The sequence below is a fragment of the Trachypithecus francoisi genome, unplaced genomic scaffold, assembly GCF_009764315.1.
Source record: "Trachypithecus francoisi isolate TF-2019V2 unplaced genomic scaffold, Tfra_2.0 Lachesis_group4, whole genome shotgun sequence".
In the NCBI taxonomy this organism is placed as follows: Eukaryota; Metazoa; Chordata; class Mammalia; order Primates; family Cercopithecidae; genus Trachypithecus; species Trachypithecus francoisi.
This window is the reverse complement of record NW_022681469.1, coordinates 122481691-122499090: the sequence shown is the minus strand read 5'-3', so window position 1 is coordinate 122499090 and position 17400 is coordinate 122481691. Positions and strand designations below refer to the sequence as shown.

General features: G+C 43.9%; 1 non-coding gene across 1 annotated transcript; it reads left to right on the top strand.

The window, feature by feature from the left end:
- Positions 1 to 362: 362 nt before the first annotated feature.
- On the top strand, positions 363 to 464 carry LOC117073825. The gene has a single exon (XR_004433387.1). It is a non-coding gene; the product is annotated as a U6 spliceosomal RNA (small nuclear RNA).
- Positions 465 to 17400: the final 16936 nt, after the last annotated feature.

The following is a 17400-nucleotide window of genomic DNA, read 5'->3' as shown; positions in this document are numbered from 1 at the left end:
GTAGCTGGGATTACAGATGCCCCCACAACACCCAGCTAATTTTTTTAGTATTTTAAGTAGAGATGGGGTTTCACCATGTTGGCCAGGCTGGTCCCCAACTCCTGACCTCAGGTGATCCACCTACCTCAGCGTCCCAAAATGCTGGGATTACAGGAGTGAGCCACCGTGCCTGGCCCGACATGTGTAAATTCTTTACGTAACACAGAACTTTTTGTTATATTTGCTGTGAACATTTGCTCCAGATAGTTTCCCTTTGATTTTAGCTTTGGAAGTTTTGTCAAGTGGTTGTTTACTCTGATAACATACAAACCATCCATCCTCTGTGATTTCTTTCCATTTAACTTGTAAAGTTATCACCCTTTGTGCTTGCGTTAGCAGCACATATACTGAAGTTGAGACAGTACAGTGGAGATTTGCATGGCCCTTGCATCAGGATGACATAGATTTATAAAGTCCATATTTTTTGTAGTATAAGAATACAGGCCAGGCTCAGTGGCTCACACCTGTAATCCCAGCACTTTAGGATGCCAAGGCTGGTGGATCACCTGAGGTCAGCAGTTTGAGACCAGCCTGGCCAACATTGTGAAACTCCGTCTCTACTAAAAATACAAAAATTAGCTGGGCGTGGTGGTGAGCGCCTGTAATCCCAGCTGCTCCGGAGGCTGAGGTGAGAGAATCGCTTGAACCTGGGAGGCAGAAGTTGCAGTGAGCCAAGATCGTGCCATTGCACTCCAGCCTGGGCAACAAGAGAGAAATTCCGTCTTAAAAAAAAAAAAATTAGATCTCAGGGAAGCTGTTACAACACCCTCCTCCCCACAAAAAAACTTATCAGCCCTGTGAAGATAGCAGTATAGTAAAACAAGTTCCTTTTTAGAGGTGAGAATTTTCTTCAAGCTTTTCCTATCCATATTCATGTTATCTGTGCCTATAATTTTCTGTTTGTATATTTTATCTTTATCAGGGTTTGAGAAGAAGTTCATGCTTGCTGAATAGACATAAAGGAACTCATCTCTTTGTATGTGTATATATACATATATATACATTTTTTTTTTTTTAAGACAAGATCTCACTCTGTTACCCAGGCTGGAGTGCAGTGGTGCAAATACAGCTCATGCAGCCTCAATCTTTCAGGCTCAAGTGATCCTCCTATCTCAGCCTCCCAAGTATCTGAGACTACAGGCACATATACCCTATGCCCGGTTAATTTTTGTGTTTTTAGTAGAGACAGAATTTTGCCACGTTGCCCAGGCTGGTCTCAAATGCCTGAGCTCAAGCAATCCGCCTACCTGGGCCTCCCAAAGTGCTAGGATTATAAGTGTGAGCCACCACACCAGGCCCACTCTGTATGTTATACAACATGAAAATTATCTGTTTCTTAAACATATAAAAATTGCCCTGGTGGAAATAATGAGACCAAATGCAGTTTGGGGACTGTTATTGGATTATTTTCTCAATTTTTTTCTCAGTTGTTATTCTGTTTGGATTTATACTTGTATTATTTTTAGTAATCTATATCTTTCTGGAAAGTTTTCATTGAGGATTTCAGTTTATTAGTCTAGAAGAATGCATAACATTCTCTTTGGATTTGAGGGAAAATCTATTTTCTATAAATTGTCCTATCTCCTTTCTCATTTCTAATTAAAAATATTCCCCTAATTAAATTTGTCAGAGGTTTGTTTATTTTAGTCATCTTATCAAAAAAAAAACAGCTTTTGAACTCATCTATCATTTTACTGCTTTATGTTGTACAATGTGTTTATTTCAGCTTTTATCTTTATTTACCACCTCTTTTAAAATTGCTTTTCTGCTTAACTTTTAAACGACAGGCTTTGTTAATATCAGCTTGGGTAATCCCAGCCTGAATTAGATTCTGATGCCTGACACAGTGGTGGGGGGAGAAGCTGATGGATTATCATTGTATGTTTATCAATCAGGCACCAGTGAGGACAACAACAGGCCCCACACCAGCTAGTTCAATAGAAGAAATTCAAATACAGGGAAGTAGTCGTCAGATATTGGAAGAGCTGAAAGTCAAATGGGCTAGTGAGTCATTGCAGAGATGAGCAACAGCAGCAAGCTGTGACTCCCCACCCACACGCAGCTGGAGGGACGGAAGATGGAGGGAATGTCACCAGATGCCAGGAGCTGGGATACGTGCTGAGACCCAGCACAGCTCTCATAAGACACCCCAGAAGGGATAGATGGGGCAAGGGTTGGGGAAGAAAAGGGGTGGGGGAGGACTAACTTTTACTACTTCCCTCCCTGCAATCTCCTGCCAGTGCCACTCTTTGGTGGAAATTCACCAGAAACCAGTTGGTCAAGGAGCCTGAGAAATGTACTTTCCATGGGCCAGGCCTCTGTGATAGGAGCAGACCCAGGAAGAGCAGGCAGCCCATGGGCCTGAGAATAGATAATGACTAGCAGGCACTTTGCAATTAAATGCAGGTTAGGTCAGAAGGGCTTGTGATGCTACACTGTCTTAGTCTGTTTGTGCCGCTGTAACAGAATACAACAGATTGGGTAATTTATAAAGAGCAGAAATTTATTTCTCACAACTCTGGAGGCTGGGAAGTCCAAGATGAATGTGCTGGCATCTGGTGTGGGCCTTCTTGCTGTGTTCACACATGACAGAAACCAGAAAGGCAAGAGAGAGCAGACCCACTCCTGCAAGCCCTTTTTGCAGTGGCATTAATCCATTTACAAGCGCAGATCCTTCATGACCTAAATGCCTCCCAAAGGGCCCCACTTCCCAACACTGCTGCATTGGGGATGAAGTTTCCAACACATGAATTTTAGAGGAGACACATCAAAACCATAGCATTCACAGATGACAGAGCTAGTACCAGGATGCTGTAAACATCTTCACTAAGTCCTGCTGGGTCCTAGCTTCTGGATTCCTTCCTTATTCTCCCTTTTCTCTTCTTCTTTGCAACTACTAAGCTAAGCCATTTAAAAGAGGTAAGTCAGGTTTTTGTGCCTGTTCTTCCCCCAGTCAGCTCTGTTTCCTTTGGCCATCATATCCAAAGCCTTGATTTTAACCTGACCCTGTGCTCAGGGATGCCCAGGTCTTTATCTCTAGTCTTGGCTTCTTTCCTTGGCTTTGGCCCTGTATTTCTAATTGCTTGCTGGATGTCAGTGATGTCTCAAAATTACTGCAAATTGAATTTCTGACATTCTCTTCTCCCCAAATCTGTTTTGTTTCCTCCATTATTTTCTCAGTTGATAGAACCCCCTTCATCCAGGCATGAGGGCTGGCTAAGAATGGAGCAAGGCTTAACCCTTCCCTCTTTCTTACATTCTGTATAGGTGTCCACAGAGATACCTAATTCTGTGCTCTATGATGTCCATGTATTTCTTCTTTTATTTTTTTAAAGATAGGGTCTCACTCTGTTGCCCAGTCTGTGCAGTGGTGCAATCATAGCTCACTGCAGTCTTGAACTCCTGAGCTCAAGTGGTCCTCCTACCTCAGCCTCCCCAGTAGCTGGGACTACAGGCACACATCACCATGCCTAATTAATATATACATATTTTTTGAGATGGAGTCCCACTCTGTCTTCCAGGCTGGAGTGCAGTGGCATGATCTCAGCTCACTGCAACCTCTGCCTCCTGGGCTTAAGTGATTCTCCTGCCTCAGTCTCCTGAGTTGTGGGAATTACAAGTGTGTGCCACTACACCTGGTTAATTTTTGTATTTTTAGTAGAGACAGGATTTCACCATGTTGGCCAGGCTGGTCTTGAACTTCTGGCCTCAAGCGATCCACCCACCTCAGCCTCCCAAAGTGCTAGTATTACAGGTGTGAGCCACTGTACTGACCCTTAATTAATTTTTTAAATTATTTATAGAGATATAGTCTTGTTGTGTTGCCCAGGCCAGTCTCAATCTCCTAACCTCAAGCAATCCTACCACTGTTGCATCCCAAAGTGCTGGGATTACAGGCATGAGCCACTGTGCCTGGCCTGTTTCCTCTTATTTCTACTGCACCTGCACCAGCTCTGACCTCATTATTTCTTCTCTGGTCTCTAACAGCAACCTCCAAGCCGGTCTCCTTTCTTCCACAGCAATCATTTTGGAAATACAAGTTGGGTCAAGTTATTCAAGGCCACAAATTCCAAAGGTCCCCTAAGTGTTCAGGATTCGCCGCAGCCTCTGCACACTTCCCACCTCATCTTTTGGTATTTTCTACACTGCTGTCTGACCCAACCCTGCCAGACTACCTTTGCTCCCCTGAGAAGGCCAGGTTCTTTCGTTTTCCTGAACCCAGGCACTTGCTGCTTTCTCCCAGGTCCTGTAAGGCAGCGGTTCTCACGGTGGGATCCCTGGACCAGCATCAGCAACAACATCACATGGGAACCTGTTAGAAAGGCATATTTTCAAGTCCTACCCAGACCTACTGAATCAGAACTTTTGGCCTGGGGCTTGGGAATCTGTGTTTAAAAAAGCCCTCTAGGAGATTTAAATTCAAGGGAAGGTTGAGAGCCACTATTACAAGGTACCTCCTCTTACACCTTGAATTCTGCTCAATTGCAGATGTGAGCTGTGTGTATCCATTCCTGTTACCCCTGGATGGAGTTGCTTGCCTCCTCCTGGATTTCCCCCCAGCACTTTGCCAATATCTCTACTAGAGCTGTTAAAAACCAATTGGCAGGGCGAGGTGGCTAACGGCTGTAACCCCAACACTACTGGGAGGCTGAGGTGGGATTATGACTTGAGGCCAGGAGTTCAAGACCAGCCTGAACAACATAGTGAGACCCTGTCTCTACAAAAATAAAAAATAAAAATTAGCTGGACACGATAGCACGTATTTGTAGTCCCAACTACTTGGGAGGTTATGGTGAGAGGATCTCTTGAGCCCAGGAATTACAGGCTTCAGTGAGCTATAATTGTGCCACTGCACTCCAGCCTGGGTGACAGAATGAGACCCCATCTCTAAAAACAGAACAAACCAGTCTGTGTATTAAAATAGACATTGAGTTCTTCAAAAGAAAAGGCTGTGTCTCATTCATCATTATTTTCTGAGTTCCTAGAAATTTCTAGGAAATGCATTTTCCTGGGAAATGCTCAGAGTTCGTACACACACACACACACACACACAAACACACCTGTGAATAAATACAATAAACAAAATTCAGCAAGCACTACACAATGCTGACAGCCAGGTACTGTCCTGAACACTGTAAAAATTTCAAAATTCTTAATCCTGGCAGGGCATGGTGGCTCATGTCTGTGGTCCCAGTACTTTGGGAGGCTGAGGCGGGCAGATCACTTGAGGCCAGGAGTTCGAGACTAGCCTGGCCAATGTGTTGAAATCCTGTCTCTACTACTCTACTAAAAATACAAAAAGTTAGCCAGGCATCGTGATGCATACCTGTAATCCCAGCTACTCGGAAGGCTGAGGCACAAGAATTGCTTGCACCCAGGAGGTGGAGGTTGCAATGAGCCGGGATCATGCCACTGCATTCCAGCCGAGGCAGCAGAGTGCGACCCTGTCTCAAAAAAGTGAAAGAAAAATAATTGTTAACCCTAATAGAAACCATAAGCACTGGGGACAATTATAATAACCACTTTCCAGATGAAGAAATTGAGGCAGAGAGAGGTTAGTGTAACTCAAAGCCATGCAGCAAGTGAGTGGCAGAGCTGCGTTTTGGATTCTGACACTTTGGCCACAGATTTGAGGCTGTCAATCCTGATTCCACACTGCCTCTCTGCAGTATGAGCCATGTTAAAAGTGTGTGCAGAGGGGCTGTAGAATGGGCAAACTGTATCATTCTCCATTGCACAAGTTCTCTGTGCCCCTGTGCGTGCCTATTTCTCCAGCTTATGTGGCCTCCAAAGCCATCGAGTGGGTTCAGGTCAGGGTGGCTTTCAGCAGGCTCACGATTTCTGCTTAGCACTTGTTTTCCTATAGCTGCAGAAGCCCTGGGCTAATTTTCAGGAAGAGCTTACTTGCTTTGAGGGCCGGCAATCTCTCCCCTCACTCCAGGAGGTCTGAGGTGCCTGCTCAAGTTGCGGTTTTTAGTCTTGAATGAGTCAGACTATCTCTTGGAGGGATTTTTGAGGCCTTTAAGAAGAAAATCCATGACAGTGTTCTCCCCAGGATAGCATAGGCCCTGCCCAGGGAGTGCTTGGCTTACTTGGAGATTTATGTAAGTCAATTCCATGTCTGAAACATTCACCCCCCGACTTCCGCTTGGTTTTCCAAAGCAGGGGATTTCTGGAGTTCTCCAAACAAAAAGCCCTGTTTTAATACCCAAGTACAGATGGTCTCTGACTTGTGATGTCAACTTACGATGGTTAGATTTACAATTTTTCAAGTTTACAGTGGTGCAAAAACAATATGCATTCAGTAGAAACCATACTCCAGATTATGATTTTTGTTTGTTTGTTTTTTAAAGCACAGGGTCTTGCTCTGTCACGCAGGCTGGAGTGCAGTGGCACTATCACAGCTCACTGCAGACTTCAATTCCTGGGCTCAAGTGATCCTCCTGCCTCAGCCTCCCCAGAAGTTGGGACTACAGGTATGCACCACTGTGCCTAGTGAATTTAAAAATTTTTTTGGAGGGACAGGGGACTCACTATATTGCAGACTAGTCTCGAACTCCTGGCCTCAAGCGATCCTCTTCAGCCTCCCAAAGTGCTGGGATTATAGGTGTGAGTCACTGTTCCTGGTCTGATTTTTGAATTTTGATCTTTTTCCAGGGCTAGTAATCTGCAGGTTTGCTGCTCTCTTGCAATGCTGGGCAGTGGCAGCGAGCCACAGATCCCCATCAGCCACGTGATCATGAGAATAAACAACCAATACGGCGTTCTGTGTTGCTCATATTGTTTTGCATATTGTTTTTGAGCCGCATCATGTCTACAAAAGGCCTGTGTACAGTATTCCACACTTTATTAGAAAATCGGCATGATGTAAGGCCGGGCACAGTGGCTCATGCCTGTAATCCCAGCACTTTGGGAGGCCGAGGCAGGTGGATCATCTGAGGCCAGGAGTTTGGAGACCAGCCTGGCCAACATGGTGAAACTCCATCTCTACTAAAAACATACAAAAAGTAGCCAGGCCTGGTGATGTGCACCTATAATCCCAGCTACTCAGGAGGCTGAGGAAGGAGAATTGTTTGAACCTGGAAGGCAGAGATTATAGTGAGCCGAGACTGTGCCACTGCACTCCAGCCTGGGCAATGGAGCGAGACTCTGTGTCAAAAAGAAAAGAAGAGAAAAGAAAAGAAAATAGGCATGACGTTATATGATTTTGTCCAGCTGTATGCTAATGTAGGTGTTATAAGCATGTTGTTTTTATTTTGTTTTGTCTTACTTTATTTTATTTTATTTTATTTTTGAGATGGAGTTTTGCTCTTGTCACCCAGGTTGGAGTGCAATAGCACAATCTTGACTCACTGTAACCTCCGCCTCCTGGGTTCCAGCAATTCTCCTGCCTCCGCCTCCCGAGTAGCTGGGATTACAAGTGCCCACCACCATGTCTGGCTAATTTTTGTGTTTTTTAGCAGAGACAGGGTTTCACCATGTTGGCTAGGCTGGTCTCGAACTCCTGACCTCAGGTGATCCACCTGCCTCTGCCTTCCAAAGTGTTGGGATTACAGGCATGAGCCACCGCACTCGGCTGCATGTTTAAGGTAAGACTCTACTAAGCTATGATGTTCGGTAGCTTAGGTGTATTAAGTGCATTTCAACTCATGATATTTTCAACTTATGATGGCTGTATTGGGGTGTAATTTCATTGTAAGCCAAGGAGCATCTGTACTTAGCAAATCCCCATTTTGTATTTAGCACTGTGTTCTCTCTCGTGAAGGTGTGAGAGAAGTATGTGATTGATTTGTGGGAAAGTCAGTGCAGTTGAAGAGAAGAGCTAAGGCACATACATGAAGAATTAGGGCAAAGTGTGATTTTACATATTAGCATACAGTAATTACCATAGATCCAAGTGCCAAATTGAGTGATTCCAACAATTAGAGAACAGGGCAGCATGTTGTAAGATGTGGATTATGTGTTATGAATAGTAAGTATGAAATGAATTAGGAAAAGGAGAGAAATGAAGGCTGGGGTGGGGTGGGAGGCTTGAGGAGGGAGTGAGATTCAAGCTGAGTAATGCAGAAAGATGATAATAAAATAACAACATTGGGGCCAGGAGTGGTGGTTCATGCCTGTGATCCCAGCACTTTGGGAGGCGGAGGCGGGCAGATCGCTTGAGCTCAGGAGTTCGAGAACAGCCAGGGCAATATGGCGAAACCCTGTCTCTACTAAAGATACAAAAAATTAGCCAGGTGTGGTGCTGCATGCCTGTGGTCCCAGCTACTTGGGAGGCTGAGGTGAGAGAATCACTTGAGCCCAGGAGGTGGAGGTTGTAGTGAGCCTAGATTTCGCGACTGCATTCCAGCCTGGGCGACAGAGTGAGACTTCGTCTCAAAACAATCAAACCAAAATAACATTGTGTCCTGGTGCGGTGGCTCATGCCTGTAATCCCAGCACTTTGGGAGGCCAACGCGGGTGGATCACCTGGGGTCGGGAGTTTGAGACCAGCTTGACTAACATGGAGAAGCCCTTTCTCTACTAAAAATACAAAATTAGCCAGGCGTGGCGGCACATGCCTGTAACCCCAGCTGCTCGGGAGGCTGGGGCAGAAGAATTGCTTGAACTCACAAGTTGGAGGTTGTAGTGAGCCGAGATGGTGCCATTGCACTCCAGCCTGGGCAACAAGAACAAAACCCCATCTCAATAAATAAATAAATAAATAAATAACAAGGTTGGATAAGGAGAGCTTTATCATGTGCTAGGTACTCTTCAGTATTCCTTTTACCAATTCATTTGATTTTCACAATAGCCTTATAAGCTGGTCTTATTAATGTCCTCATTTTACAGATGAACAAACTGGGGCACAAAAAAGGTTGAGTATTGTGTGCTGGGACACAGTTGAAAGGTGGAGGAGCTTGGGTTTGAACCCAGAGTTTACCTTCAGTCCTTACACCAACCACTGGACTGTGTAAGTAGAATTTGCTGTTTTGTTGAAGACACTTGGCAGACCAGGGCATGGACCTGGGTTGGGTGAGCTCTTTAAGGGGAACTGAGTTGGGAGGCATCCCCCTCGACTTATTTTTCTCATTCTTCTTTTTTAAATTTTCTTTTTTTTAATTACTACTTTTTTGAGGCAGAGTCTCTCTCTGTCACCCAGGCTGGAGTGTAGTGGTGTGATCTCGACTCACTGCAACCTCTGCCTCCTGGATTCAAGAGATTCCCCTGCTTCAGCCTCCCCAGCAGCTGAGACTACAGGTGTGTGCCATCTCGCCCAGCTAATTTTTGTAATTTTTGTAGAGACGGGGTTTCATCATGTTGGCCAGGCTGGTCTGGAACTCCTCACCTCAGGTAATCTACTTGTCTTGACCTCCTGAAGTGTCTGTCTCTTTTTTTCTTGCTGGAACGTGGATGAAATGAATGGAGCTCTAGCAGCCACTTTGGAATATGAGGTGCTCTGAAAGATGAAAGTCACATACTAAGGATGGTAGAGCAAAGACAGGGGTGTGAGTTCCTAATGACATTACAGGGTCACTCTATGCATTTTGGAATGCCAGTCTCCAGACTTATTTTATGTGAGGGGAACTAGACCTCTGATTTGCTTAAATTGGTATTATTTGGATTTTCTGCTATACTCAACCAAATGTATTTCTAACTAATAAACTTATTTAAGGACAAATGTGGTGGCCCATACCTGTAATTCTAGCACTTTGGGAGTCTGAGGTGGGCTTATTTCTTGAGACCAGGACTTTAAGACCAACCTGGGCAACATAGTAAAAGCCCATCTCTACAAAAAATAAAAATAAAAAAAATTAGCTGAGTGTGGTAATGCATGCTGGTAGTCTTAGCTACTTGGGAGGTTGAGGTAGGAGGATTGCTTGAGCCCAGGAGGTTTAGGCTGCAGTGAACTATGATTGCACCTTTGCACTTCAGTCTGGGTGACAGAGAAATACGCTGTCTCTACAAAAAATGAAAAATTAGCAGGGCATAGAGGCACATGCCTATAGTCCCAGCTACTCAGGAGGCTGAGATGGGAGGATCACTTGAGCCCAGGAGTTCAAGACCAGCTTGGACAACAGAGTGAGACCCTGTCTCTAAAAAAATTAAAAAATTAACCCAGCATGGTGATGCCTGCCTGTAGGCCTAGCTACTCAGGAGGCTGAGGTGTGAGGATCACTGGAGCCCAGGTGTTCCAAGCGACAGTGTGCGATAATTATGCCATTGTACTCCAGCCTGGGCAACAGAACAAGACTTTGTCTACTAAAAAAACTTATTTAGGTTGATGCGATGGCTCATACCTGTAATCCCAGCACTTTGGGAGGCTGAGGTGGGCGGATCACCTGAGGACAGGAGTTCAAGACCAGCCTGGGCAACATGGCGAAAACCTATCTCTACTGAAAATGTAAAAATTAGCCAGGTGTGATGGCATGCACCTGTAGTCCCAGCTACTGGGGAGGTTGAGGCATGAGAATCACTTGAACCTGGGAGGCTGAGGTTGCAGTGAGCCAAGATTGTGCCCCTGCATTCCAGCCTGGGCGGCAGAGTGAGCCTCTGTCTTAAAACAAAACAAAACAAAAACTTATTTATAATCTTTCTTCCTTGACTAGATTGTAAGCTTCATGATTCCAAGGACTTTGTCTTTACTGTTAGCATGAAATCTCTTGGATCTATGTTACTATTAGGCACATAGTAGGAGCTCGGTGAATATTTGCTGAATGATGAGTGTGTGGTAGTAGAGCGGGCCTGGTGAGATTTCTTGAGGTGCTATTTATGGGAAACAAATTAGCCAGGGTAGGCAATGTTATGTGAAAGTAGTAATACCAAGACATCGATAGCTGGACACAGCAGACGTTCATTCCTGCTCAGTTATAGTCATCTGCAGATCTAAGTAGCTTTCCAAGTAGAAGTTCTCTGGGTCCATCCTTTTTGGTTGTTTTGATCTTGTAGCAATTTTTTTTTTTTTTTGAGATGGAGTTTCACTCTTGTCACCTAAGATGGAGTGCAATGGCACGATCTTGGCTCACTGCAACCTCCACCTCCTGAGTTCAAGTGATTCTCCTGCCTCAGCCTCCCGAGTGACTGGGATTACAGGTGCCCCCAACCACGCCTGGCTAATTTTTGTATTTTTAGTAGAGATGGGGTTTCACCATGTTGGCCAGGCTGGTCTCAAACTCCTGGCCTCAAGTGATTCACCTGCCTCGGCCTCCCAAAGTGCTGGGATTACAGGCGTGAGCCACCGTGCCCCGCCCCTTGTAGCATTTTTATTTCAAGTTCATCATGCTTCTGAATTCACCGTGGCAGAGGAAGAGAGCGTGAAGAATCATACACCAGCTCTGAAATACCTCTCCCTGGAAGTGACACATGTCATTTTTTTGCTTGCAATTCATTGACCAAAGCCAGTCAAATGGCCATGACTAACTTCAAGGGATTGGAAGGAGAGGAGAAATGGAAATATTAGAGAAGATGGTCGTGTTGACCACAGAATCTATACTGCATCCGAAACTGCCGGAGAGACAGTGGGGAAGAGTCCATGGAAGGCTTACACAGGGATGAAATGGTAAATAAACCCAACCAAGGATACAGATCAAGTGTTCACTGATGCATCTTATAATTTATCTTTTTTTTTTTTAAAGATACAGGGTGTCACTCTGTTACCCAGGCTGGAGGACAGTGGTGCCATCATAGCTCACTGCAATCTCAGCCTCTGGGGCTCAAGCGATTCTCCCACCCCACTTCAGCCTCCCCAGTAGCTGGGACCACAAATGCACACCACCATGCCCTGCTCATTAAAAAAATTTTTTTTGTAGAGATGAGGTTTTGTTATGTTGCCCAGGCTGGTCTCAAACTCCTGGCCCCAAATGATCCTCCCAGTTTGGCTTCCCAAAGTGTTAGAATTACAGGTGTGAGCCACAGCGCCTGGCCTTAAAATTTATCTTTGAAAGGTAAGAATGACAACTTCTCAATGACATGGACCAGCCTGTTGCTCTGCCAGGAGGGTGGAACGTCGCTGTCTGTAAGTATGAACTCTGGACCTCATTCTTGGTGCTGTTAGATTATTCTATTCTATTACCTGGGTCTGCACCTTAGGCAATGCATTTTTAAACCCGAAATCTTTGTATGATCTTTGCTCACATCCAAACTTAATGGCCTTGTGTCCCTGTCACTTCAGGATTTTGGATTAAGCCATAAACTAATTCAAGCTAAGATGTGATAGTTTGATAAAACAACTCACCTAACATATTTGCATTTTAATGGAGATTTTCAATGCCTTAAAGCAGAAGGGTTGTAATTTCAGGCACCCTGGTAAGCAGGTTGGGAAAATATTTTTCTCCAGAGGAGCCTTTTAGTGCTCCTTAAATCTTATCACACTACTCTGCAGACAGAACAAGACTGACTCTCTTGGCTGATTTCTGTCGCATTCTAAGCCGGGTACCTCCTGGGGAGAGGGCAAGATGATAACAACGTAGGCTCTGTTTTATTAAGTATATTGGCAAGAGAAGAAAGGAAACTTATTCAGAGGAGATGGACTCAGGTGTGCAGAGGAAAACAAATAAACCATCCCACGACTCTGTCTCCTGATAAAACATCCACTGGTGTTCATAGCGGAATTATGCGGCTTTTCCATAGAAGACAACACGGCTTTTTGTGTAGTTGTGGAAACAGCTAGGTTTCTTCCCTACTGTTTGACATTTTCCATGCTTGTTGCTAAATCTTTGACAGAAGCATTAGCTGGGCTGAAGAATAATAGTGTTGTAAGAAAGCTAATAATGGCCTAGAAAAAAAAAGTATGTACAATACATACCTTGACATTGAATCACTGAATACTTTAATAAGTAATGCACACAAACGGAGGCCTTTTGTGTTGACATAAAATGTAAGCTCTACCTTTTTTCTCCTCGAGACGCATAAAGGACCGGAGAGGAAAATAGATGGAAAAAATTCAAATATTTTCCTTTGCGGAGTTTGATGTGCCAATGTGCTGATGGGTTCTTTTTAATTTCCTTAAGTGTTAGAGAGAAAATGAGAGAGAGAGAGAGAGAGACAGGAGATAGAGTGTGTGTTGCCTTTCTTGATGTTTTCCAGAAACTGGTTCCAGACATAAGAGTTTTACTCCAATATGGCTTCCAGGATCCCAGAGGACTTGACTTGGAGAGAGCATCACTGGAGTCAAAGGGGCCAAGGTCTGGGGGCCAAAACACACCTTGGTGCCAGAAGAAGTTCGTAAGTCTTAAAATGCAGCATCTCCTGGGGTACAATTATTGGGCAGAACTCATGATAACAGAGCCTTGAAGATAGGGAGTGAGGACAGGTGTGGAGGCTCATGCCTGTAATCCCAACACTTTGGGAGGCCGAAGTGGTCGGATCACCTAAGGTCAGGAGTTCAAGACCAGCCTGGCCAACATGGTGAAATCCCGTTTCTACTAAGAATACAGAAAATTAACTGGGCGTGGTGGCGCATGCCTGTAATCCCACCTACTCGGGAGGCTGAGGCAGGAAAATCACTTGAACCCGGAAGGCAGAGGTTGCAGTGAGCTGAGATCATGCCATCGCACTCCAGCTTGGGCAACAGGAGTGAGACACCATCTAAAAAAAAAAAAAAAGGCCAGGCGCAGTGACTCACGCCTGTAATCCCAGCACTTTGGGAGGCCGGGGTGAGCGGATCACAAGGTCAGGAGATTGAGACCATCCTGTTTAACAGGGTGAAACCCCATCCCTACCAAAAAAAAAAACAAACAAACAAACAAAAATCAGGCCTGGTGGCGGGCGCCTGTGGTCCTAGCTACTCGGGAGGCTGAGGCACCCAGGAGGCAGAGCTTGCAGTGAGCCTAGATCGCACCATTGCACTCCAGCCTGTTTGACAGAGCGAGACTCCGTCTCAAAAAAAAAAAAAAACATGACAAGTGAATAAGAGCAATAAAAATATTTGAATGTGTGACTCCTACCACTTTTTAACTTAGATTTTTGGGGAAAAAATCCTTACACATTTTCATTGTAAAGATTCTCCTACTTGAGTGGCAGTGGATAAACTCAAAGCCGTTTTTATTCCTTTCTCTAACTTTCAAGCATTCTCCATAAATGCTATACAGTCCCTACCTCTCCCCATCCTTCTACCCTTTTCCCATCCTTCAAACAGTTCTTGAAAAGCAGTTCTTGAAATGACCCCAAATATGCCTATTGCTTCCTGCTGATGGTACTTAACCCTGACCAGAAATGGATTTAGTTAAGATGTATTTTCAGTGGTAGCTAATAGAAATGTGGCTATATATATATACACACACATATGTTTTAATGAATATATATATATATTCATTTATATTTTAAGAGACAAGGTCCTGCTCTGTCATGCAGGTTGGAGTGCAGTGGCATGATCATAGCTCACTGCAGCCTCCCAATTTCTGGGCTCAAGTGATCCTCTTGCCTCAGCCTACTGAATAGCTGGGATTACAGGTGCATGATTTCATGCCAAGCTAATTTATATTTTTTTGTGGAGATGTTGTCTTGCTATGTTGCCCAGGCTGGTCTTAAATTCCTGGGCTCAAGTGATCTTGCCTCAGCCTCCCAAAGTGCTAGGATTACAGGCGTGAGCCACCATGCCTGGCCCAATAAAGATTCTTAATTGTCTCACATGACAAAAAATCTGTGGAGCCGTGACTTCATTTGCTACTTTGCCATCTCTGGCTATGGAGATGTGGGCCTTTGGCTTAGGGCCTCGTGGTTATCAACTATTGGCCCTTCGTATTCAAGGAAGGAAGCGATGATGTGGGTAACAAAAAGTATCTGCTTTTTATCAAGGAAGGAAAAGTTATTTCCCAGGAGTGCACTAACAGACTGGCTCTTGAGTCTCATTGTCTGTACACAGATCACATGGTTGTCCCCAGCTGCAAGAGGGGCCGCAAAATTAGGATCTTGTTCCAGCACTTTGGGATGCAAAGGTGGGAGAATCACTTGAGGCCAGGAGTTCGAGACCAGCCTGGGCAACATAGTGAGACCCCATCTTTGCAAAAATTAAAGAAAAATTAGCTGGGTATGGTGGTGCACACCTGTGGTTCCAGCTCCTCGGGAGGCTGAGGCAGAAGGATTGCTTGAGCCCAAGAGGTCAAGGCTGTAATGAACTATGATCATGCCACTGCACACCAGCCTGGATGACAGAATGAGACTCTGTCTCCTAAAAACAGCAATTAGTATCTTGTACGGGAAATAGAATTGTCAAAATTAACTTAGACCCACCATGATGCATTGACTGGAAATGAACAGGCCCCAAAGAAGATGGTGAAGTTGGTTAGGCAAGTGTAGTGTCTGCTACAAACTTCCTCAAGGTACACTGTGTAGATGATATATTATCTATCATCTACACAGTGTACCATCTAAGTATAGATAATATGTTTTAATCCTGCGATTTGTTTGTGCTACAAATATATGTCTTTCTTTACAATGTAGACATATTCCTGGGTGGTGGCTGTAAATATCTAGTGAAATAATTATTTTTGCACTGATTTTCATGAAAAAACTAAGATGGGTTTCAATGAAAAATATTTTGCTGAAAATGATACCACATGACATGCTTACAATGGTGATCATACAGGTATCAAAATACAAGTCCATATAGGTACTTTCCATATTTGAGTAATAAATGTGTTCCAGTAAAGTGCCCCTAAGGAGGCTTTATGTAAAGTGAATCCTATATTTCCCTTTAGACATTATTATGAAATCAGAGATATATTCCCACTGGAAAACAGTCTTCTGTAGGTGGTACATGTGGCTGAAAAAAGTTAGCAAAGGTTTTATACGGTGGCTAAGCTTCCAAACTGGACTTTGCGTTAGAACCACCCTTTGGGGCTTTCTAAAACTATGAGATTCCCAGACTTCTCTTCAAATCAGTGCAATCACAACCTTCGAGAAGGAGGCTGGGAAGCTGCGGATCCATAAAGCTTCCCATGTGATGGTGATGCCTAGGCAGATTTAGGAATCACTGTCAAAGTCTCAGACCCATAGGAATTTAACAGGACTTCGAAATAATTCGGTCCAACACTTCCATTTTAAAGAGGAGGAAAGCTAAGTTATGAGACTTTCTTTTTTTTTTTTTCAGGAATCCTGTATACTTTATTATTAATATTATTTTCTTCAACTTTTATTTTAAGTTCCAGGGTACGTGTGCAGGATGTGCAGGTTTGTTACATAGGTAAATGGGTGCCATGACGGTTTGCTGCACAGATCAGCCCATCACCTAGATATTAAGCCCTGCATCCATTAGCTATTCTTCCTGATGCTCTCCCTCCCCTTGCCCCCTCTCAACAGGCCACAGTGCGTGTTGCTTCCCCTCATGTGTACATATGTTCTCATCACTCAGCTCCCACTTATAAGGGAGAACCTGTGGTATTGGATTTTTCGTTCCTGTGTTCGTTTGCTGAGGACAATGGCCTCCAGCTCCATCCGTGTCCCTGCAAAGGATATGCTCTTGTACCTTTTTATGGCTGCACAGTATTCCATATTCCATAATACATATTCCATATTCCATAGTACATGGTGTATATGTACCACATTTTCTTTATTTAGTCTATCATTGATGGGATCCATGTCTTTGCTGTTGTGGATAGTGCTGAAGTTATGAGACTTTCCAGTGGTCACAGAGCTACATAGTAGCAGAGACTTGACTTCAGTCCTCTCATCTCTGATATTTGTGCTCCTGCCAACACATCACCCCACTTGGGAAGGGATTTAGAAGATTTTATGTGGTGCGTCTACAGTGTTTCAGTCTCTTACGAACTTGGAATCTGCTGCTTGTCTTCATATCTCCCATTCTTTTATTTTATCTGTACATTTATCAGAATGTAAGATTTTCTGCGGGAGTTATCAAATTCCTTATTCTTAGAACTCCTTCCTGAGGGTCCAAGATGTACATTGCTTTGTAGAACTAAACTAACACAATTCACCAGGGGGTATGAATATCAAAAAGGATGCATCTCAAACAGAAATCTTAAATCTAAGGACTTTATACATTCTGCATTTACAATTTGTTCAAAACTCTGTAAAATGAGCTTATTTGCATTAAGAAGTTACTAATGACAGATCCACAAAGCTTCCTATTGTAAGGAAAAAGGGAATATGCTGAGATTTCATTCATTTGAGACAAACTTTTGTTTTGAATGCTTATTATATACTCATTACTGTTGCAGATTCTGCCATAAGGAAGCTTGTAGGATGGTTTTGGGAAGGTGGCGGAGAAGGAAGTATTAACAGGCCACTGTAATATAGTGTGATAACTGCAAAATTCAAGGAAAGTGCAAAGCACAGTGATTCTGTGGGGGAAAGGATTAACTTCTGAGGTAGGGCTGGGAGGGTGCTTTATATAAGGATGGAACTTCTTTTTCTTTCACACAG